Raw genomic sequence first — 25,020 nt, forward strand, 5'->3', positions numbered from 1 at the left:
AATACACTTTGTATTGTTAATTCAAAAAACCCTGCAAGATCACAGTACAAACTAAGGCTCTTAAAAAAAACCACATTAACCTTCCACTTTCTGCCCTCCTCGTAATTCTAGGACTTGTACTACCGCACATCTTCCTTTCTATAGCCTCTTCCAGGTGGACTCTCTCAGGAGGCACCTGCTTCCCTCTCTTCCACTGCTCTCCCAGCTGGAGCTGGTAATCACAGAGAAATTGCTCGTCCCAGCACCATTGTATCACAAAGCCCCTTTCTCCAAAAGCTACACTTCCCTTTTCTGTATTCCCTCTAATTGCTGCCATAAGGGCAGGAGCATCCTTGTGCTTTCTGAGAGACTATAAAATGATGGGCAATGCTTGGGAATGTCCTTTGTGTTACTGTTGACTGCAGTCCGTCCTTCCCCTTGCAGTACGGCATAGCCTGTCTCCATTCTCCCCACTTCTTCCACTCTAAGCTTCAGTCCACTTACTTCAGTGGAAATAAGAATTACATTAGTTTCTGACACCTCCTCAATTCCACAAGTCTGCACTTTGTCTTTGACCTTCACCATCATTAAAAAGCCTTGAACACTTAAAGGCTGTGATTTCTTGCTCACTTTAGTATTTTAAAGACAAGAATTCATGTTGGAGTTGCATCTTTTCTGATAATTCCAAATTAAAGAGTACTGGCTCAGCAGGAGGCTGAGCTCAATAACTGAATCTCTCCAGCACATGCTTTTTCTGATCTTTCTGCAAGGACAATTGCTTTCAGGTGGAATAATTGGAGATGTCTGGGCCACATCACCAGGCATGGCAAAATGATAGTAGAAAACTGCAGGTAGGCACAGGGTGGGTCCGTGCTGCTGTGTGCAAACCCTCCTCCCTCTCCATGCAAACTCTAAATGCCCTTTGAAAGAAGGAATTTAATAAACTGGTGTAGTCCAATGCTCGTTCCTACTTCAGTTCCGCTGCAATACTTTACCTCTCCTGCTGTTCGGAGTTGGTGGTACGGGCCCGTGCCAGGCATGTGGATGAGGAAGCTCTATTTAACAGACACGAACACATTTCTGCACCCCTTCACAGAATTTGGCATCTAGTGTCACAGAATATGCCCAGCCTTCCGTAGAAATTGGCCAGCAGTGGTCAAGACCAGAATTAAGAGTTAGGGAGGATTACAATGGACACTTGGATTTCTAACTCAGGTTTCTGAAGAGTTTCTCTGGATGCTCTACTCTCTTCTACCCATCCTGCACTCATACCCAACTGTAGGGAAGATTATGATGGAAGTTACAGCAACCCAATACCTCAATCTGCATCCGGTTATTTCCAAATGTACGCAATATCAGTCCCCAAAATCCCAGGGCTTGAGCAAAATTCGAAACTCCTGGTGCTATAAATAGGCACTAGAAACAAATCTTTTTTTATTGTTCATTCATCTGCGGCTTTTTCCTTCAGCAGAAGCTGCAAAGAGCAATCACTTCTTTGCTGATAATGTGAGATACAATAGTCATCTCTATAGCCTTTTTATAATAACAAACTCCTGCCAGTAAAGTAACCACACCAATGGGCAATACAGGGAGAGACTAAAAACGGAATAATGTATGAGCGTAGGAAGCTAGAGGAGACAGCCAGGTATTAGTCATTATAGGCCGTGTTGCCCCTATGTCACCTTTTAAAGCACTTCAGAGTGGCAGTGAAGAACACAATGAAGTGAAATTCTGGAGTTCCCACTTTTGGATGGTCTTAAAGACTTTAAAAATGAATTTAAAAAGCAGCTGAGAAGGCATTTTAAGAAAAATTTAATAATCAGACAATCTTTTTAAAAATGGGAGTGTCTACTCCATTCAGCTTCAGCAGAGATGACAGTTCCCTCAATATTTCCCTTGTTGAGGTCTCTTGAATCACCCAATTCTTTCTGCAATAATTTGAGTGTTGAATACTGCTCAAGTGCCTTGTCAAGACACATCACACGAAACATTTCATACTTTTTTTGTTTCAATAAAGCCTGTTCTTTCATTCAGAATTTCAGTACTGATGTAGTTAAAAAACACAATTCCTTTGCCATCAGCAAAACATTTATTTTTCTCCTTGGCGGCCTGACGGATTGACTGGTTATCTGAGTACCCTGCCTGAATTATAATAGATGTGGGATTCTCTCATCTGCCAGGTTTCCCACTGAAGATGTGGTAGGTCTTGACAGTGTTTTATACAGTCTTGCCAGAAAACACATTCTGGTGGCTCTAATTTTCTAGCTCTTCCATTTCGTTAGTTTAGACAATTATGTTCCCTCCATGTATCCCACATATTAATAGGGTACCTCTATCACATGGTCTAAGCAAGATTTTCCTGAATGTTTGAAAACTCAGTGAATGTTCTCTTGTCCCAGAGAGCACACTGGGTTTCTGTTTGTAGGCTTATAAGACTCCGAGCACTGCAACTTGATATTGTTTGTACAAGCACCACAGAATTATCACAAATCTGAATGGTTTTTTTCCCCCAAGAAAAAATTTTAATCTTTCACAAAGCAAGCAAATTAATTAAAAAAAGAAAACCAGGGAAAAATCATCCTTCATTCTTCCAGCTTTTTAACTGTAAGAACTCAATAGAACTTAATTTGAAAAAAAGATTAACAATTCTGAAATTTTAAAAAACAGCACGATACCTTTTAAAATATAGAAAGGCCAGGGTTTTTTAGTCATTGGTCTAGTTCAGAAATATCTAGTGCTCACAGCCTGTGCTCAGCGTCGCTGTCTTGTGACACATTCCTTTGTCTACTCTTCCACTGATTCCCTGGATTTATACTGATTTCTCAAATCCCTTCTCCAAAATAATTCTGAAGTCACAGGTTGTATCATACTGGAGTATATTTCCAGGATATGCTTGGTACTCTATTTAATTTAACTTCATTTAATTTAATTTAATTTAAATCATTTTCATAACATTTAGGGAATCCGTAGGAGCCAAAAAACACGGCTGCTTTATATCAGCCTCTCAAGAGGCCTACATTAACCTGAGTTTTAAAACAATGCATATTAGCTAAAAAGGAGCAATAACAATTGCTTCCTGTATAGCAAAGTAACACTCTATGAAATGATCAAATACCTTTCTAGAAAGGCCAGCCAATGCAGACTTAAAGAGCAGTCATAATTACTGCCTTAGAAGCACTTGATGCAGCAATAAACACATTACCATGAATGCCATATATAATGCAGTTACTTTAGTAGCAGTGTTACTTAAGTAACTTTAAATATGCCTTTGTCATCCAAATGTGAGCAGAAGAAACAACACTTAGAGCAAAAGCTCAATTTAATATCATTGGCATTATTCAAATGATTTGAAAATGGCAATGCTCAGAAAAAGGGTGAGTAGATGGAAGATGGACAAAGAGAAGAGATAAGAAAGAAAATCTCAAAGAGAAAAGGAGAACTTTGAAACTTAATATATTTAGCAATAATTAACTAGGCATTTTCTGCCCACCTCTGTATCATAATGTAGTATGAAAACAAATCTTCGTCTATGCCTGGTTTCAAATTCTTAGACAGATATATCTATATATATATACATATACCTACATACGCATACGCTCACACGAATTAAATCTTATGATCTTCTTTATCTCTTTTATGAATATGGCCATAGACCCCTTCAGTTAATGCTTTACTTCTAATGTTACATGTCTCCACCTGTCTTCTTTCCATACAGGCAGAGTAATGTAAGGGCTTTTAGGTAAAAGTTACCAAATTCCAGCTTACGCAGAGGACAGAATAAGAGTCTAGCAAGAGCTGCCCCTCAAACACTGGGCTTGGTGTCCCTCTAAAGTGCAAAATTACTTTCTCATAGATGGACACTGTCTATTAATTATCATTCCTGAAGATAAACACCACATGCCAGCATGTGGAAGTTCAAAACTGGTAAATCCTAAACAGATTATGATACCGGATAATAGGATAACGTTCAAGCTAAACCTCCTGCTTCATTTCAGAAAAAAATGCCTTTGGTCAAAATCTAGGATGTGACCATTGCCTCTAGTGAGCGGTGCATTCATCTGTGGGAAGATTTAGGGTTCCCCCAAAGGGCTGGACAATTTTCATAAGGGTTTCCTTTTCCTCTGGACATATACAGGGTCCAAATACTTTTACAGAGACATAAGAACAAATGACCTTCTGACTCCATTGTTCAACATGAGTCATGCATAGCTTGGAATAGTTAGAATGAGTCATATATTGCTTTCAGCAGAGTTTGTCGAGTAGTGCTTTGCATACAAACACACTGATTCATCTGGAGAAAATCGCTTCGCAAGAAACTATTTTATTTAGGAAATTTCATATGGTCTGTGTCTAGCTACTTTATTAAATAAACAAAAAAAAAATGAATGACTTCATTGAACATTTGAAACTCTGACAGTTTGATAAAGTTATTTCACCACTGAAGGGGCTGTCTGTGCATCAGAGTTTCTTGGGTTTTTTTGCAGTGATTGTAAGCACACACACAAAGAATCAAATTTGATGAAAAAATCATGCTGCCTTTTATGTTTATGTCACCAGATAATATTCTGGTGACTGGCCAAGCAAAAGAAGATAAAATTGCGCAAAGCATTCAGGGTTTGCTGTGAAAGCACGAGCTGTAATAAAACACTATATGATGCATTGTGGCTTTCCATCAGACGCCAACTAGTTAGACCCGATGGTCAGTTTTTGACCTATGACTATTGGCATGGCAACTCTCCGACCCTTTGTGGAGACACAAATCAAGGCTCTCCAGTTTAAAACCAAGAGCACCAATGGCAAGTGATGGGTAAACCTTTCATTATTTGCTAGTGTTCAATGGGTGTCTCGGGAGGGTCTAGTAGGTACACATTTGGGAGTTTTGGGCACCGAATGGTGTCTATCAGTCCCTCGCTTTATTCCAGACCCTGTGGCAATGCAGGTTCACTAGGGCTTTCAAAGGAGGATGGTAAGAAACTGCCGATGATTGACTCTCCATATTCCGACCTCCTGAATAAGGCCAACACCTGCGTGCACCAGGTTAGCACTGCACCAGCAGTGCTGAGCGCTGATCCATTCACCTGCATTGTCAGCTTCCAGCACATATTATATTTTCAGCTGATTCTAAGGGGGGGTTGTTTGTCATTGCCAAGACATACAGCAGGCTGAATCAGAAATTTGTGGGAGATTGCCTTGTTCTCCATTGCTATGGCCCATGCTACAGGTGCGTGCCACTGCCAGCGTCCCAGGAGGAGAGGCAGCCTGCTCTGTGCTCAGCGAGCAGGGCAGCGCTTGCAGCCAGAAGTATAAAGCTCTTTTTCAATTGCTTCAGTTGTTTCCAGACTAGGGTTGATTGGGAATATTTGTGCTGATGTTCTTTGGGGCTAGCGGTTTGCAGCACCCACGAAACTTCACCCATGCTCACATGAACTTACAAAACAGTGAAAACGCGGACACCATAGTGCCGGAAAGTTCCTGAAAAAAATCTTCCTTTTCCATAGACTCCCAGAGCTCCCTTGCTTAGGAATTTTATGAGATGGCTTCATTTTTTTGCCGTGTGCCACATGCATGCCTGGAAGCACCTGCTGGGGGTTAGATGGTAACGTGTCTCCAATGCAGCCCCCCACTTTGCTACACAGGGCACCTCGACCCCGTTTGCAGAGATCACTGTTTGCTGCCCTGCTCCTTTGAACCCCCTTACAGAAGCGACTCACTTCTTTTCAGGCGTTTTTGCTGCCAGTACAAATTACTCGTGTGCCAGATCGGGAGAGCTCCTGTTTATTTACTGTCACACACCCGCTAGCAGCAGCAAGGTTCTCTAGTAAATCCCCCTGCTTCTTCATTGCCAGCCTATTCTCAGTTCAGGAGCAGAATGCCAACGTCAGTTTTAGCTTACCTTTCATTTTCGTTCCGCGGCCTTTAATGTCTTATCCATACATTTATTAGCACTGCCATCTACACGTCCCTTTTACGGCGCCTATTCTGAATGCACATCGGTACCCTTTCCAAGTGATGTACGTGGATGTAGCATAGCTTTGTATCCTGCCGTAATAATTTTCTGCAGGCAGCAAACACAATTACTACATAAATACAGGAGGTGAGAGGAATAAAACTTTGTTCCTTATGGGCCAAATGCACAAGGCAATGTTTCTACAGAGATTTTCTTAGAGATAAGAAGCAAAAGTAATTTGAGGACTACTGCCCAGAGAGCATCGTCACCCACAGAGAGGAAGCCACACGTTAAATTTTTATGTTGATGGCAAACTTTTATTCTGGAAACAGCGTCCTAATAAAATAATACTTCTCCTTACAATTAGCCTTCTACCTGTGCCAGAATATACAGTGGTCCTAAAATCAAGGTTTCTAACTGTTTATGAGATTCACCTGCATAAGACCTTACCATAAGTGTCTTTCCATTTATTAAAATCATATTTTTTTCACATTCTTGTTTTTACTATTGAATACCATATTCTAAAAAAACCCTCTCTAGTTCTACAACACTTAGATAAAAATGATTTTTGATTGCTATTAATTCATTTCTCAAAAAAAAGTACAAAAGAAATTTTTGGTCTCATGGGAAATTATAATAGTATAATGTAAGACTAGTGATTTAAAAGGACCATTTCATTAGACAAAATTCTAAATTTGTAATAGAAATATTAAATATGATAAATCATAATTTCAAGTTACAATATTTTATACAGAATATTTAATAAAAGTTAAGAATTTCTCTCAAGTAATGTCAGAATGAAAACAAAACAAAACTTTTGTTTAACCTTAATAGAATTCATTTTCAAAATTAACAAGAAAATGAAAGGATAAGTTATTCATAATTTCCTGCAAACCAGTGTATTAGTAAAAACACTCTGGAGCTTTCTGAACAGTGTTTTTGTTCATTAGGATTTGATTTATTGCAACACATTGCATGTGTTAAAGTTTTCTGATTTAAAATCCAGCATTTACCATTGATTAATACAGCATGCGATAAAAAGCTTTTTTGCATTTCCAGTTAAGGTTGGCACAGAAAGACTACTAAAGGAACATGGTGTCCTTCTTAAGAGCAACTTTGCCTGTTTAGAGTCCAGAGTTTGCCTCACCCAGGTCTGTCACCCCAGTCCATACTGCCCACAAGTGTTGTTCTGTGGATAGCTTAAAGTATACTTGGATACAGCTTGAGAAGAAAAGTAGTCAACAAGTTGAAATTCTTGAAGATGAGTGAAACTCTTATTTTTATTTTTTTTTAATTTGGTTTTTGTGAGACAGGGTCTCCTAAATCCTGGATTCCTTTAAAAAAAAATCCCCTTTTTTGTTTAATTAGCAGTAAGATTTACAACAAGCTTGCAAAGGTTAGAATAGCCTGTTCCTTTCTGAGACCATTAAGTTTGAGCGGTAAAGCCGTTATCCCACCTCTGGCTCATTTTAGAAAACCAGAACCGGTGACTGGCTGTTTTAACTTTCACCTGAAAGAAACTAATGCCTCCCCATCCCCAAACATACTCTATTAGCAAAACACCACCTCACTGTTAATCTTTGATGTTTTCTTGAGGAAATAAAGCCACAGATGATTTTCTTTTCCCCTTCAAGAGCACAAATTATAAATACCATTCACCAAGCCATGACAGTTTCTCTAAATTTCTGTGAACCTTACTCTTTTCTACATTTGTGTTATTTCTTCATATTACCAGCACTCCTTTAATCTGCTGTTTACATTCTCATCCAGACAGCCCCCAAACCGAAGTGGGATCTATGGTATGATATACACTCAGCTTCTCTAGCACATGACATCCACACTATTTTTAACACTTCTGATTGGAGAAGACTGAATTAGTTATCTGAGAGAGTTTTCTTTTTTTGATTGATGTAGTCATTTAATTGGCATTTTTGCATTTATTTTTTTAAATCACAAATTAAATATATTTCCCAATACTTTCTGACCAAGGTATGGTGAAATGCGAAGATTTAGAGAGTAGGATTCTAAGTTTTCCTTCCTTCCAACCTGTTTAGCCATTTATTCTGGACTAAATGGGTAAAAAATCCTTCCAAAATGGCAAAGTGGCAAGGCAGGGGAAAATGAAGTTTATATTCTTGTTACTCGATCAACTTGGACTGCTCCAGTGAAACAGTTTCCCATGGCAAAATGTTGATTTATTAAATGCAGAATGTTCCACTAGAATGTGATTTAAAGAAAATTATTATCTGCCAGCTCATCTGCTCTGGCAGGCTGAAGGAAAAGTAGGCAGTTTGAAGAATATTAAAAAAAAATTTCCAAAAGATCATAATTAAATGTAGCTTTGGAATTGCTGATCTTCCAGAAATTAAAAAATGCAAATAATTCACACTCTGCTGAGAGACTTTTTTAATATGAGAATATCCCAGGAAATGGGTATGTCAGGTTTTTACTGCCTCTTCATTTTATGTAAAAGCCAGAATTTTTAATGTAACTTTTACGTTACATATTAAACCCAAAATAGCAACATTTAAGCATTTTCTAAAAGTTGTCTCAATATTATACTTGAACTGCCTCGATTGAATCAAAGTCACAGGATTCGAGGCCCTATGCTTTTCACCCCAAAACATCAGACCTTCAAGTAAAGGCTGTATAAAGAATGGTTGAATTCACGTTTTTGACAGCATCCCGTATTTGCTCGCCTTCCCCAAAACTCATGAAATATTGGCTCTTAAAGCTGTCACTGATTCTTGAAAGCACAAGTGCTTTTTTGGTTGAGGTCCAATTGTTTTAACAGGGTAGATTTCAGTCTAATTTTCCATTCCCTGGGTTTTTTAACTCCTCAGAAGTCTGCAGGTCCGTACGTTAGCCTGCTCGCTGATAGTGTAGATACAAAGCCCAGATCAGGATCGGTTTAGTTAATGGCAGTTTTGATATTGAGTTCAATATCGAGGGGGGTTGGCCTCAAAAATATTCTCTGGAAGAGCAGCTCTGACCGTGATCTTGGGGCTCTGGGGTGCCCTCTCTCCTATAGCCATAGGCACAGATAAAATAGCTAGAAGCAAAGACGAGGGGCCAGACCCCCTACCTCTGCCTGGTTTGGTGCCGTGAACATGCCAGGAGAAAAGAAAGACGGGAATCCTCGATGGGGAAGGGGCTGTAAGATGCCACGGGCGGCAGGTTGTGCCAGGGCAAAAGCAATGTGGTGAAGAACAGAAGGACAAGGGATGAGGATCGAAGCGGACCCTGGATCAGGGCTACGCTCTCTCCATTTTTCCAGTCGTATTTAATCCCTGAGAGCTATAAAGACTGACGACCTCCTTTGTAATAATATTTACTGTGGGTTTTTCAACAAATTAGCACAAATGTTTGGAAATTAGTTGAATATACATGGATAAATAAGCATTAATCTATATGTATCTATAATTAATAGAGACTAAATACTCTATAATCTTATTAATTTAGGAAATCTTTAACAGAGCTCCAGGCGTAAGTGTGAGCTGCTGAGGCTACGCTCTACATGGTTAATAATAATAATGCATTTCTTTTTTAAAAAATAGGTTCAGCTGCAGAATGTGAATTCTTTAATAAAAAAGCTCTGCGTGTGTCTTCCTAGTAACATATTCCAAGATTTATGTGCATCATAAACAAATATGTCTGTGGTAGTATAAAGTGTAATTCCACTGTATTTGTTATTAGGAAAGGGAATAAGGTTTCCCATATGCTTTCACTATTATTTCTCTTGTAACTGGGAACATGCTGCCAGTACGTTATCAGGAAATAAAAGCTACCCATCACTGCTGTAAATATTGCAAGGTGGGTGTTACGGAGCAGCTCTGTATTAAAGACCAGAGGGGATTTACTCTCAGCCTTCAGGCAGCAGGTACCTTTCAAAGCTCAGCAGCCAAAGGCAAAGCCTCAGCCTAGTGACACCTTGTCATTTGTTTGCTTAATATAAGGAAACATTTTGAGTCGACGATACACACATTGATTTCAGGAGTTTAGGATGACACCAAAGGGAGGTTTAGGCATTTCCAGCATCTCGGCTGGGACCTGGATGTAAAATTACCTGTGCTCAACTTACTTTTTGTCTCTCCTTTCAAGATTGCGTGAGGGCTGGGGTAAGAAGAAACTCCCTTCTCTTCCCTCCTGTGTTGATAGTTGATACTACAGTGGACTAAGCCATAAGGGAAAAGAAACTGTCTTTAGAAAAGGGCATTTATTACTCTTTTACGGTTATTGTCATGGTTTACGCTGGGGGGCATGGCCAACAAGCCCCTGTATGTCGCACTGGGCATTCTCCGAAGGCAATAAATACAAAGTCCATCCGTTGACATGAGGGTACAGCAGGGCAGCGCGGTGCTGGCCAGGCTAGAGTAAAATCACTTGAAACTGTTTAACTGACTAAATACGTTGGGGGAAAAATTTTGGCCGAATCATGTACTTTCATAAGTACTTGTCCTCGCTTTCCTGCGTTGCTATGTTGGGCGATATTCTGTGCTATGCCAGTATAAGAGGACCAGCTTGTAAATGTGAAAAGCTACAGTTCATCACAGTATATATAGACACAGATATGTGCCTGTAGATCTACATGTACGCAAAAGGCTGGAAAGAGGTCACTGTAGGACAGTTAAAACCAGTCTTCTAATATTCTTCTGACATTAAACTGATCAAACCCAGCTGATATTTGTCATATAGAAATATCCTAGGTTTAACAACTTCAGTGGCTGGTTGCTGGCGCTATAGCCTCAGACGGCAAAGGTTTGAGGTGTGCTAAACACCAGCAGAGGAGAGAGGGGGCAAAGAAGGGGGAATGCAGAGCCCATTCCTTGAGGAATAAGGAAGATTTCCCACAGTGGAAAAATACCGCCTATCTTTTAGCTATTTCTCATCTTACAGTTGCAAATTCTTTTCAGGATTTCAATGTGCACCTTGTCAAACAATTTCATTTGGGTAGCAGAGCATTAGCCAAGTAAAACCTATCAGAACAATCCAGTATTTATGATTTTTAAACAGCTATTCCCATATAAAATCAAACTATGGCACTTGCCTACAGCTAGGAGAGTAATAGAACCTCTCACTTCAGAAATGAGTGGAAATTTAGTGTAACACCTATAATTAAAAGGTTGATACTTTGGTGACCATGTTTTTCTCAGTTTAATGATCCTAAGTTACATGGGTTCATACTTTACACCGCAAGTAGCTACACAGTTTTCAACAGGAATATTTAGAGAGAAAAGGACTACCTATAATGACTAAGATCAAAAGCAATTAGATTTAAAAGTTAACTGGCTCAGTAATCCACTTTCTGCTTGCCACCAAAATGCATGTGAATGGCTTTGAACAAGGAATGTTTTTTAAGCAAAACCCAAAATAAATATCCCCTCCAACCTTCCTGTGCATCTTTTGTTTTCTGAGATAATACTATGCAAGCATTTAAGATGCTGGTGAGCTTAGCTTTCTTCACTGTTCCTAAGTGCTAGAAACTTATTCACCATAAAGATTGACAGCTGGTGCTCTCATATATGTGCGAACAGAGAAAAACCAAAAATTTCCACTATTGTGAGACTTATGAAAGGATCACAAATATTAGAAACACTGATTTTTACTGTATTATTATTGTCATCAGACATTATTACGCTTGGAAGACATACCCTTCTTCTAGGGTGTGGGCTGAATCTTTCACCAAAAATTATTCCCTGTGGAAGGCTCTATATACCACAGGAATGTGTTCCATACAAATGACAAGTTGTGGAAAAGTATAAGAAATTTCAAAATTATGTTCCCATTCTCTTCCAAGCAGCCAAGAAAACATGTCGTAAAACACATCAGTAAACACTCTCTGATTAAAAAATGCTTGCTAGAAATGTTTACTCTCCCTTCCAAATAATTCACTTTGTGTACTTATGGCACAGCACAGCATTCGCCCTCTGTAATTTACAAAATCAGGGATGAGGAGCTTGAAGAGAGCACCAGCATACCTTTCTAACAGGAAATACTTCATAGATGCACGATGCTTGGGGAAATTCAATGCATTCCAATACCAAAAAAGGTTGTTTGTCAGAAGCAGTTTTAGAAGCCCTGGGGATAAGTCGTCCCTGTCACGAATGATTTAGCAGTATCTAGAAAGGGATGAGCTCCATCAGACGGTAGGGAATTCACCCAAAACCTCTTTTTCTCTCTCGTGGCTGAAATTCCCTGCCAGATCTCCCACTGATGGGGTGAGGGAGCAGCTACTGTCCTTGCTCAGGGTCTTTTCCAGAGCCTGGCGAGCCAGCCGGTCCTCTTCCCTTCTGAGGGGGCTTGGGACAGGCTGGCGTGCCGTGAGCTCCTACACAAGTTTAAGCTGGGAAGGTCAGAGGGGACCATTGGGATAATTTGGCGTGACAGCCTAAATAACACAGGGCATCGAAACTCAGCCAGCAATCTGGGCATCCAGCTTCATCTGTCACAACCAGCAGAAGCCTGGACTTATCTGCTGCCCCTGGATCTGCCTTGGGTTGTGGTGCCAGGTAGAAGGGCTCCCTGTTATCAGAAGTTTCCTTCCTAGGAAGTCACTGGAAGGGCTGAAAGACTTCATACTTTTTGACAAAAACATCATACCACTTCAATTTCTCAAGGGTGCAGGTTTGAGGTTTTTTTTCAAGTCTCTAATCCAGAGTGATCTGAAGGGCAGTACTTCAGTTTTGTTCTGAGTATAATTTTCCCGCTTTTTAGAAAGGTGTGGTGATACTTTTTAACCATACATCTAGGACCTGAAGCATTTCCTCTGGCTCTTAGAGAGATTTGCTCTCAATTTTACCTAAAATTACTTAGTTTTACGAAAAACTAACCTACCAGAACCTCTGAAATGGTTGATTTCAAATTTGTCAGCCTCATTTGGTGATCTGGCTTGACTTTATTGGAGAACATACTGGCCTTTGATGTTTCTATTCAAGAGAATTGAGTAGAAACTTACCACGGGCATTGCCATTTAGCTTTGCATCTTCCAGCTTCCTTCTCTGGACAACTTACTATGCTGTCTTCAAGCTGGGAAGCATAATAAAGCAGTGGTAAGCAGGAGGATTTTCTTGGACGGAGGGATTTTGAACATGTCCTCGAGGACAAGACAGGCTTTATCTCCCTCTACTTTAAACTTGAAGGACATAGGGGTGGCAGAAGCAGTCTGACCTCTGGTAAAAGAGATGAGTGTGGTGTAAAGCACGAACATTTGCCTTGCAATTCCTTTTTCATTTTGCAGAAACTTCCAATTCCAGTTAACAAACACGATCAAAACACTGAAGTGAGCTCCCTAGATAATGCAAGACAGCATCACGAAGAAGGAAAAAGGGTCAAAAAAGTTAAGCTCTGCTAGACAAGTATCAAACATCTCAAAAATATTAAAAACCAACATTACTCCTAGTGATTTTTAAAGCACAACCTTACCTGTCAAGATTTTGCAAACTCCAGTTTTCAGAATAACTGATGAAAACATGGAAGTCTCCACAGCTCCACCAGGGAAAGCTGGGTGATAGGAATTTCCTAGCAAGCCATCCTTTTATTCAAGAACAAAGAAAAATGTTGCACTGGCATAGACTTCTGCGAGCCTACTTAATTTTAGGGACTCAAGTTCTAGCACAGTTACACTTTTTACAGACTGCAGCCAGATGTCTAATTGCAATCCACTGAGGATAAAAAGGAACCTATAAAAGTAGACAGATCAATTAAATACAGTTTGGGCTTTCTGTAAAACAGAAGCATTCCTAGATCATTGGAAGTAAGTGCAAAGGAGACTGTGTGGTATGGGTACCTTACCTGTAACTCGGTTGAGAAATATTCCACAATAATTTAAAAGACAGACCTTTCTCAATCTTAAGGCATTTTTTACTTTGCCCCAAAAGAATGCCAGAAAACGGTTTTATTGCTTTGCTGCAAGGTACGCCCTCGCTTACAGTACAACTGAGTGTGACTTTTTCTACCTGTTCGGGATCTACCTTCCTCTCCCCCCTGCACAGTGAAATAGATGGGCAAGGCTAGACAGGGAAAGGACAACGACTGCCATCTGCCTTCTTGCTTCCACCTATCTCCAAAGCTTCTGGGGGCACCTCAGCACAACCATCGGTGTTTATGGAGTCCACAGGGACTTGGGGTTTTGTAGCTGCCGGCAGAAGGCAGAAGTGCTGTGCCTGCCCCGGCAGCCACTCTGTGCTGCCCAGGGAACTGGTTGAGTCACCGTCCCCAGAGGTATTTGAAAGACGTGTAGACGAGGCATTTAGGGACATGGTTTAGAGGTGGACTTGGCAGCGTTAGGTTAACGGTTGGACTCAATGATCTTAAGGGTCTTTTCCAGTCTAAATGATTCTATGATGCTTCTCAGTACGCCATTAACTTAGACTCCCTGGTTTCTGATTTTTACAGGGAGGGTGGGCAATGGACAGACTTGCAAATGGGAAAAAATAACAGACCACAGACACAGCTGGTGTATAGGTGCTAGAAGCGATGTGAAAGGTATATAGAAATCATCTGAATGAACGATTTGAGATTCCCATTACATACTTTAGAAGGGGTTATAAAGAAAAATAGCAATTAATGCTAAGAAAGACAACAAAATTGGAAAAGTCTGCACACTGAGTATATGAGTTTAAAAGTACCTGTTTACAGACAAGAAAATGCTGAGGAGAGCCATGTTTCTGCTCTGTCCTTCCGCATTTGGATATTTTGGACGTTCCCATTTGTTACCACTGACAGCAGGAACAGAGGAATTAGTAACTGCTGTGGTTTCCTTGTTCCCCCTCCCAGGCCAAAAGTTTTAGAAGCTCTTCATTTAAACATATGGAGGTACCCTCTTAAAGCCACTAGTTATATCCATCATCACCCAAACACGCCCATTCTGAAAACCGAAGGACAGACCTGAATTTTTAATATATCACCTCTGTTGCAATCTCTCCTTTATGATTGAATGTGTGTTTAAAAAAAAGCTTAATTGCACCACAAAACGTATACATCAGTTAGTTTTTAAGCAATAAATTTGAAGTAGAAATTTGAGATTGCTGGTAGGAGTTCAGAATTTTGAGATAAATGTCCATGATGAGAATTTTAAGGAATTCTTATTTTTATGACAAGGTTACCCAAGTAAATGATTTCCAAGGGCAGTAAAGGAGCAGAAAACCACTCTGATTAAACCTTAGTACATCCAAATCCATAAATTAAAGAAGATAAAGAAGGTAGCCTCCATTAGTCCAGCTGTTAAATAATTTATAACAACTGAGTGCCCACCTATAACAGCCTGGGGGGGTTGTGTAGTTGGGGATTTTTTTGCTTAAAGAAGCAATTCTGAACAAACAAGAAACAAAAGGATAGCATATGCAACTAAAAGAAAATGCAGTTGTTAATGTTGCTTGTCCTTTACTATATATTTGTATTGTACCAAAGAAGGGGAGACTTTGATCTCTTTTTGGCATGGCCCAAACATTACTTAAGAGGAATTTTAAATACCAGTCTCTGTATTTTACTATTAGTGATATGCAGCACAATGACTGACACAAATACAGTTTGCTGCAACAGGATCACGATCGCCAAACATGAATTTTTTATTAACGTACTATTTTAAATCTTGACATTGTCCCTTTAAAGCCTCGAGATGCTTTTCCCGTTCATTACTTATTTTAGGGGTTTTTTTGGTGATTGAACAGAGCTGGGTGATGGTTCTGCCTCTGCCTTTCTGGCCTCTCTCATGTGAGCGCTCCAACAGAATTGCAGACGGACAAACCCCACCTGCTTCACGTAGATGTGAATACAGGGCGAGATGAGGATACAGGGCAAGATGCAAGAAGCATCTTTCCTTGTACTGGCCAAGCAGAATTGCAGCCATAGGGAGCAAAGGAGCTGGGGCTTTTTGCTCTTTAGAGACCACACAGCCTCTGACAGGAGTAGAAAACAGCAGAAAACAGCGTAAGGCTCTACTTGGTGCTCCCCAGGCAGCAGCCAGCAGAATTATCAGACTGCAAAGAGAAACAGCCTTCATCTCCGTGAAGGGTTGGGGCATTCGCCTTGGCAGGGGAAAGGCTCTCACGGCACACCACACAGTGGGGCTGGCTGCCTCCGTGCTGGAAGAAACAGGGACCAGCTCCTTCTCCAAACTGTCATTCCAAGCCTGCATTGGGTGAGAAACCAGGAGAAACCAGGAGAAACCAGCTTAGCAATGGGGCAGCATCCTGCAGCTGAGACCTGCCACGAACTCAAAAGTCTGAGGTGGGAGAGTACGGGACCCCAGTTCAGAGGTAGATCCAGACACAAGACGAATAAACCATTATGTGCAAGGCAGAGAAGGAACCAGCAGAGAAAGTTGCAGACTCAACCTGTTTCTCAGACGAGCATCTCTTAATGAGGGGCCGCCTTTACTGACTCTGCTTGGAGGCAACAAAACCATTGCGGCTGAACAGATGAGAAGAGGGAGATAGTAGGGAAATCTCACATTTCAGCATATTTTCCAGCATGGTCTGCAACAACAGGAGGGGCAAAGGTTGATGGACATTACGTAGATTCTTCAGAAAGCTGAGCTATTACTACAGCTGCTAAATTCTGGCTCAAATGCTGATATTGCTGTCACATTACAAACAAGGAAGAAGGGGCCATGCCCTTGCAAGGACACCGTACCTGACTTGTAATCTCATTCAGAGAGCAAAATACTTACCACAGTTTTCCGTTGAGTGGGCAGGTGGCCTGGGAGAAGATGCAAGAGCTCTATAAATTAGACTAAGCGTTCCTGATCTTGTTGTTTGTTTTAAAAACTGGACCAAAAATCCTTCATCTACAGCTGGCAGATTACCTCCTCCTGATTCCGAAGCCTGCATAGCCTTTCTTCGAGAGACTTCTTTTGCTGAAAATGCTTAAGATTTGAAAAATTAGAGTTGGTAAGAAATAAGCCCTAAGCCCTTTCACTACCATGCTGAAAGAGCCACCGGTTTCTGTCCCTGCTGCATGCAACCTGCAGGGAGGGAGCTTGGTCAGCTGCCGCAGGGAATCACCGCCCGATCTCACCTTCGGCATCTGCTGTTTTATCCCTTTCCAGGATTTGTCAGCAAGATTCGGTTAGTATTCCTGAAAAAAATCCTTCAGAATCAGTCGTGATTTATATTAAAGACCCTCAGTGATTTCCCAAATAGGCTGTAAATCTTTTCAGCGGTTAACACTGACACAGAAGAGCAATCACGGCTGGCGGGTAACCGCTGCAGCGATACCCTGCTCCAATGGTACCGGGAGCAGGGTCTGTGGCTGCTCTCTGCCTAATGCCTTTGACCTTCCCCAGCCAGCTAATGCTGGAGAATTGGAAGCAATTGCATTTACTTTTCTATGCGGTCCTGGTTAAAATAGACCCTGCTTTTGATTAATGCTCTTTATTTTTAATTTATACTTTTTGCCCTGATAGACTGTCCCCTTGCTCTTCACTTGACCTTTTACTTGTTAGATCTTCTAACAAGTACAAGATGGATAGCTATGACTCCTTATTCCAAGAAGAGAGACCGAACAATTGCCACGGCTATTTATTTGCCTGCACCCGCACATGTGCAGTTGGCCAAGGTGCTCTCTCACTGCCGGGATATCTGTGTCACTGTCGTAGCATCATCTCCCCTATAATACTTAACCAAAAACCACCCTCTGAGTTCTCAACTGATATTATTAGCCAGTTAGTCATGAGTAGCTAGTAAATTTGGTGCAATATCCCCCCATTCATCTCATTCAGCTAAATCTGGATGAACTTTTACCGGAACAGATGCATTCCTCTGTGCTGAATTAAATGCAGTTAGACTCCTGACAGTTTTCTGACTTTAAGACAGAGTTACAAAATAGCAGCAGAAGTAGATCTGATAAATTGGGTATTCCACTCATAAAGGAAAAAATAAATTCTTCTGTTTGCAATAAACATATTACATATGAGTGCAAAACATGACTTTTTTCTCACTTCAAATAAACCCACATATCCTCTCAGACCTCACACTAAGACAGCTACTCGAGGGAAATGCTGAACAGACTCAAGTAATAGCTCCATAATAAAAAATAGATCTGCAGACAGAGCTGGCTGCGTTCAGCACCATCAGAGACCTTCCTATTAATTATTTATATGGCACTACAGATTAGCATAGTACTTCACCGAAATAAATACAAAAAGAAGCGAAGTCCCATATCTCAGGAAGGCAGGGCAATGGCCAAAGCCCTGCTTGCCTCCCTGGATGTGGCGAACGATCTGCAGCCAGCGCTGGGTATTACACCGTTTGTATAACGCACTGGGGGAAAAGTGTCTGAAGAGGGAATGTAAATCCGCGAGGGCTGACAGTTGCCCATTGATCCGGGACCCGGTTAACAGCTATTCAAATCAGTTTTGGCATAGGGTAAATAGTATGAGTGATTTCAAAATCCCATTAAGGATTTGACTGACTTTAGCCCCTAAACTCCTTTCTAGCCAGTAAGTCAATAATGTGAATTCTTTATAATTCCTACACTATAGTATCAAAGAATTTTCCGTTAAAATTCTGTTATAAGCAAGTGAAGTGGCCGAAATCCTCAGCACACAGAAATCAATGACTCAGCTTCACTGGATTTATAAATTCTTCACTGAACTGTGTTTCAAGAAGGGCAGCTACAGCCAGTTTGATTGTCCCCCTTACAGCAGAAACCTGTGCTCCAAACCAAAAGCTGAAACTAAGGAACCTGGAGTCCTGGTCCTGCAGTGACTCTGCCAGTGATGTCAGGCTAGGCATCACTTTTTTTTAAATTCAGTTTTCCTATCAGAAAAACAGTGACTAGCCATTTCACACCGGTTATGATGGTTACTGCGATTATTACTATTTCATGGTAGTCCTATGAAGATTGCATTGGCTTTGAAGATTGCCAAGACCACATTGGGCATTGTCAGATTTTTTTCCTAGCGTAGATTTCAGGGAAGGAGCAAGAGTGGGAAGAGGCAATCAAAAATCACATCCTGACAGCAGCTGCTTGCAGTGGAAAGAAACATTGCAGAAAGTATTCTTTGTTTTTTTTCTCTACAAATTTTCAGCTGGAAATCAAGAGCAAAACTGGTACTTTGTAGTCCTCCAACTTTCCACAGACCACCAGGAAATTGCTGTACAGAACAGCTTAGGAATTAACCTCCGGGCTATATAACTCCAAAAGCATTAAGGACAGATGTTAGGGACAAAAATGAATAAATGCATTAAAAGACTTCTTGCTATTAATAATAAGTATGTACCATAGAAGCCTGAGAAAACCATCCTGAAGTGGAAAATACAGGGAAAATTTTCATCAAATCTTAAAATAATTTTAGTTGGAAGGAACTTCTGGAGGTGATCTCGTCTAAGCCCCTGCTCAAAGCAAAGGTAACTTCAAAGTTAGATCAGATCATATCTCAAAGGGCAGAGATTCCCCAGCCTCTCTGGGCAACCTGTCCCAGGCAAAAATCCTGTTTACTAGGCAGTGTATATAAAAAGCATGTATAGAAAGCATTAATGTAAAGAATGTCTACATTTATATATTTGCACATATTTTATATCTACAGTACATATAAAAAATAGTAATATGCATATAGTGAGCATATATATATATTATGCACACACACACGAAAGAAAAAAAACCCACCTGCAGCAGTGGAATCACTACCCAGCACTAGGATCCATTCCCAAATGTATGACTTTGAGTAATGGCAAGTTAGCCCATTTTTGACAAGATTCTCAGTCATATCCCTCAGATGGTGATAGGGCAACGTAACCTTGGCCATGTCACCCTGGGATGCCAGACACTGGTACATCCTCCTGCACCAGAAGTGCTTCCTAAAATGAGTCTGTGGAAATAAAATAATTCATGATGACAGCAAATTATAGATACACTGAAAAGCAGAAATATCTAACTTCCCCTTCTTCCCTTGATCTCCTTCCAAACTGCGTGAAGAACTAGATCCTTTCTCATCCACCCTCCACATTGTGCAGTCCTCATGGATAGGCTGTGTAGTAACTTGAGATTGCGTTTCCTTGGGCAGCTCTACCTAGTGGAGGAGGAGGAGGAGGAGGAGGAGGAGGAGGAGGAGTGGTGGTGGTGGTGGTGGAGGCTAGGGACCCTGGGCACTGTGACTACAGAGATCCCTGCCACAGAGACAGGAACCTCCAAGACCTTGAGTTTTTGATGGTTCCCAAAATTCACATTCGCAATATTGCCTCTGTAAGGCCACATGTATGACCGGGACCCCAAATAAAACTTTGGGCTTCCTGTTCCACATCGGCGTAATGTTGAGTCCTGCAAATCTTGGGTCCCTCCTAGGCTTCTCCTGATGCTCTCAGACATGTTCAGCAACTTCTGGGAAGGTCCCTGAAACACCTGCAAAAGTCAGGAATTTGGTTCAGTTTTGCAGAAATAATGTTTAGAGCTGTTATAAGGACATTTTGACAATTTGTTTTCAGGCTAAACAAAGTCCACGTTTCACAAACTGTTAGGATTTTCCTCCAAAACCAGAGTTTAAGTTTTCACCAGCTGTTCTCACAGACACCAGTCTCTTCTTTCCCAAATACCCCTCCTGTCTTTAACACTATTACCTGCGATGTGAGCAGCTTTTCGAAAGAGGCACACGAACCAATGTTTGTTAGCCTGCCTTTAAGATGGTGACCAGGTATAAAATGCTAGATGAAAGACAAGGATCTGTGTATTAATTCCTGTAATTAATCCTTTTTTAGTTTGACTAACGTTTCCGCTCTGTATTTTCAAAGAAAGGTATCACCAATCCCCTTTATGTGCATTTGCACACATACAAACACAGGGTTGCATATACCTCTGTCTCACTACAAACAGCTTGATCACATTTGCCTCACTTTCCCCGATAAGAAATATTAGTTTTTGTTGGCTCAATTAATCTGGCATCTGTCCTCTGCACCCTATAAATCATTGCACATGCAAAGAAGGGCTCATGCTTTAGCAGTTTTATTGATCCACACAGACCTTTGGGTTAGGAGTAAAGCCTCTTTAATTACTTTGGCTGACTTTCAGGTTTGGGGGTTTTTTTTCCAATGTCTTGGGAAGACTAGTACCACGTTTTAACACTGTTATCACTTAGCTTAGATTTGGAGTTTTGGTCCCCAGAGAAACACCTTCTACCTCAGCCTGGCCTGCCCATGCTTGGCATCAAAATCAGAAAAAGTCATTCTTTTGCCTTCTCTAAGGATTTGATAACCTCTACACTTTCCTTAGCCAGAGGTGTTTTGACCTTTAATTAAAAGGAAAATTTGTTGTCTTCCATTCAGAAGGCAGCAAATAATGAACTCATTAAAATGAGGTTAGTGTTCAGGCCTTAGAGCAGTAAGAGCCGAAGTCTCATTAGCAGCTAACAATCCAGAACATAGCACATAAATAAACCTAATATGGCAGAGCAAAATGCCTTGGTGCATTAAATTTGAGCAGAATCAAATGTTTACAGTCAATGATGTCTGGGGCATGAAGTTTTAATGTACTTAATAAAGGAAAGCAAATTACTTCCTATTAGGCATGAAATGTTACTGCAGAAATTGCCCCAAAAAGTTTATTATGTAAATGGAGGATAGAGTTATAATTAACAAGGACATAGCAGGAAAATATCACTTCTTCTTAATAGATGCACCAATTACAAAGAATAAAGACACAGCAGCTTCAAATCTACAAAAGGTAATTATATGGATTAATGTAAAAGACTGCTGAATGTAAACGCAATATAAAGAAGAAACTGTATCTTGTGGATGTCACAGAGAGAAGCCTCACTGACAAAGCAAAGAATCAATAAAATGAAACCTGGGAGTTTTGAGAGATTCCAGGCAAATATTTGAAATTTGTATTTGAAAGGCCAGCTTGGATTACCTTAAAACAAAAAAAACAAACAAACAAAAAAAAAAAGCCAGCACACTTGCTTAGCCTAGCAATGAGGCATGCCTGTTTGTCCATGTGCAGGTGTGCTCCATGGTTCTTTCCTTGGAGAACGATAGTTATTTAGCATCATCTATTTAACTGTCCAAAAATAAAACAACACTGAGTTCCAGCTGTTGCTTTACCACACCCCTATGAGTTCAATGGGGAATGCTAATTGTATTTTCACATGCAAGTAGCTTTCCTCCACTTACAGTTCTTTTAAGCCCCAGTACTCAGAGGAAAAAAAAAAAAGGTAATCCCACTGACTCTGAGGAAAAGACACACACTGGCAGGTAGAACTTAAATACTATGGTCAGATGAGATATCCAGGAGAAAAATCTTCTCTACAAAACAAGATTTGTCATGCTTTCTTTTTTTTTTAATCCACATTCCTCTATATGACTTTGCCTTCTGCTGAAGTTGTGGGCAGTGCCTACCATTTCTCCCTGGGTGAAGGCAGCAAAGTCCCCAGGTCAGCATGCAATGGGGACTGGGATGGGACTGGGACAGGTAAGGCTGCCAAGAGAAGCTGGGGACACCATGGCAGAACCAGGCAGAGCGTGAATAGCTGTGTTTGTACCTGGCCTCGGGTAGGATTTCCAGCTGTTAAAATTCAGTAGCCCTTCTCCATCCTGCAAAACCCTGCGAAATGAAATAGATGATACCTCCCGCCTCGTGGGGACGCCAGGGACGCACAGCTCCTCCATCCAGGAGCTGGAGAGCCGGAGGACTGCCCCAGCAGCGGTGTTTGCAGCTCTCCTCACAAACGGGCAAACACGCGGGGGTTCACCCACCCGCCCACCCAGGAGAGGGCCAGAAGGGTGACGGAAGAAAGTTGTCTGCCCTCCTGCCACGGCCCTTCTCTAGGCTGCCTGCTGTTAAGGTCTGTACCTACAGGAGACAAAAGTTCTCCTTATTTGCCGTGCAAAACTACCAGTGAAGGCAGTACGAGTCATTGGCAAATTTGTTTGAATATATATTTATTAAAAATAGGGAAGGCAGGCCCTAATCACCTAAACAGAAATCGATTTTTTATATTAATGATGTGGAAGACATTAACCCCACTTCCACAAGCAGGCAAGTAGTGACAAAATAAGTTTGGACTGACTTAGCTGACAATATCTTCTTAGTGTTAAAATTAGGTGGGGTCACGAAAATGAAGTTTAGCTGCATATTATATAAATTAATATGCATATATGGAAATTGCCATTTAAAAAAAGTCTTTAGGACCAAGCCAAATCCAGTTTGAGTGACAGATTTGCCCTTTAGACAGAGAAAAACGCTTGACACACTGCAGGTTACAGGATTTACATCTTAATCCTCGCTCTGTGTTTTTAATGAGACCTCACTGGGCTGGAAGGCTTCAGCCTATCCTGCAGTGCTGTCATCTTATTGAGACATGAGTGTGAGGGGAAATCAGAGGGAAAAACTGAAGTGATATAATGATGTTTGTTTCCTGTACCTTCTTACGCTATATGTTAAGTGATAATCATTTCTCAAGATGTTCTTTCCTCAAAGGAAAATTGAATTGATTTTGCTCAGCCCATCAGTCTTTCTCAACATATATAAAATGCTCTAGATAGCTTGGAAAATTATGTTCTAAAATATAATGACTCAGATTCTATGCTTGTGACTTTAATGGTGTCAATTTAGTGTCAGTTTTTACCAACTGGGGATTTTCCTCAGTGTCTTAGCTAACAGTGGTGTCGATCTCTAAGGTTTTACATTTTAGTGAACATTTAGTTGTTATATATTATGTAAATATAGTCTCACATGTGAAATTGTCACAGGATTGAAATAACCAACTTATTAAATGGCTGGCAAGGTAGGCTGGAAACCATACTGCTATCTTAATATTGAATGCTAAAGCACAAGATTTACTGTCATTAGGCCATTTTATTTCCTTTAGCGAGGAAAGGAATTTGCTTGGTAACTGTTGTAGCCGATAACCACTACCTTTGTTTTACATCTTCCTTAACACCCAATAAATGCTTCTATTTCAAAAATGAAGGCAGATGCACACTGTCTGACAATCTTCTGTATTACACTCCCGAGCTGCCTGGCATCCGAATGATGCCTCTGTAGAAGACGGCTGTTAGCTAATGATGCTTCCGAAGAGGTTTGCGCTCCAACATGCACGGTGCCCAAATATCGGTGTAATTAGGAGGGAGGCAGTAACTTTAAGAAGTTAATGTCCTACAGCAAATGCTGACAGTAGCTGACAGCACCTCCCAACCCATCGCAGTGCGAAGGAGGTAGGACATCATGAGACCACAAAAACCTGACCTGCTTAGTTCAGCTTCGCTCTGGACTAGGATTGCACAGGCCATCGGTCTGCATCTCAGCTGCTTAAAAACTGGTTTCATCATTTACGCTGGACTGGCGATACTTTCGGTTTATGGTCACGAGTAGAGCTGCTTGTTGTTGTTGTTTTTTAAATTAGACCAGTGGGTTGAGCAAAAAGGTGAAACTATTTTCCTGTAATGTTAAGTGAAATTACTAATGACCATAAAAAATGTAGTTTTTTCAAATGAAAGGAAACATTAGCTGGACTCGGACTGCACGTAAAACACTGCATTCATTTTGTCTTTGAACTGTGCAAGAACATGAACATTCGATCAATAGAAATGTTATTAATAGATAATGGGAAAAGTTCTCAAGAGCCACATAATGGAGACACAGAAAATTGATGAAAATAGAGCTTGTAACCCATCCAACATTGGCAAGACCAATAGGGAGATAAATGCACTACCCATTTCACATATGTAGCACGTCCAAATTACATGGGCTGGTGATTGAAAGTGGACAGGTATCTGTGCAGCGAGGACTACCTTTAGAAGCAGGGCAAAGTTAACAACTAACAGTAGATGTAGATAGCTCATGCAGGCTGAACCATCTTTTTTCTTTCTGTAGTGGCTGGAAATACGTCCAAGAAAAAACAGATAGGTGACCAAGACTACACCTATTTCTTCTATAAGCATTACACTTTTCCTCCATTTCATTTAGATTGGTCTTATTTTTTGCTTGGAGGAGAGAAGAAAAATAAGCAGGGGTTTAATTTCTGACATGGACACTACTTCTACCATAGGTCAAAATTGGAGTTTTGCTCATTCACACTTAAGCCTGAATTTGGTATTCAGACACAATCAAAACTGTTTCTGCAGGTAAGTAAATCCCAACGCCTCCACATCTGGATGGCAAGT

The 25,020-nt window shown here is 40.7% G+C and overlaps 1 protein-coding gene across 2 annotated transcripts in view; it reads left to right on the forward strand.

The window, feature by feature from the left end:
• The window catches only part of NDST4 (N-deacetylase and N-sulfotransferase 4), a 107,729-nt gene that overhangs the window by 21,622 nt on the left and 61,087 nt on the right, over positions 1-25,020 (forward strand). The window lies entirely within an intron of this gene.

Source organism: Haliaeetus albicilla, chromosome 1 (genome assembly GCF_947461875.1).
Source record: "Haliaeetus albicilla chromosome 1, bHalAlb1.1, whole genome shotgun sequence".
Classification (NCBI taxonomy): domain Eukaryota; kingdom Metazoa; phylum Chordata; class Aves; order Accipitriformes; family Accipitridae; genus Haliaeetus; species Haliaeetus albicilla.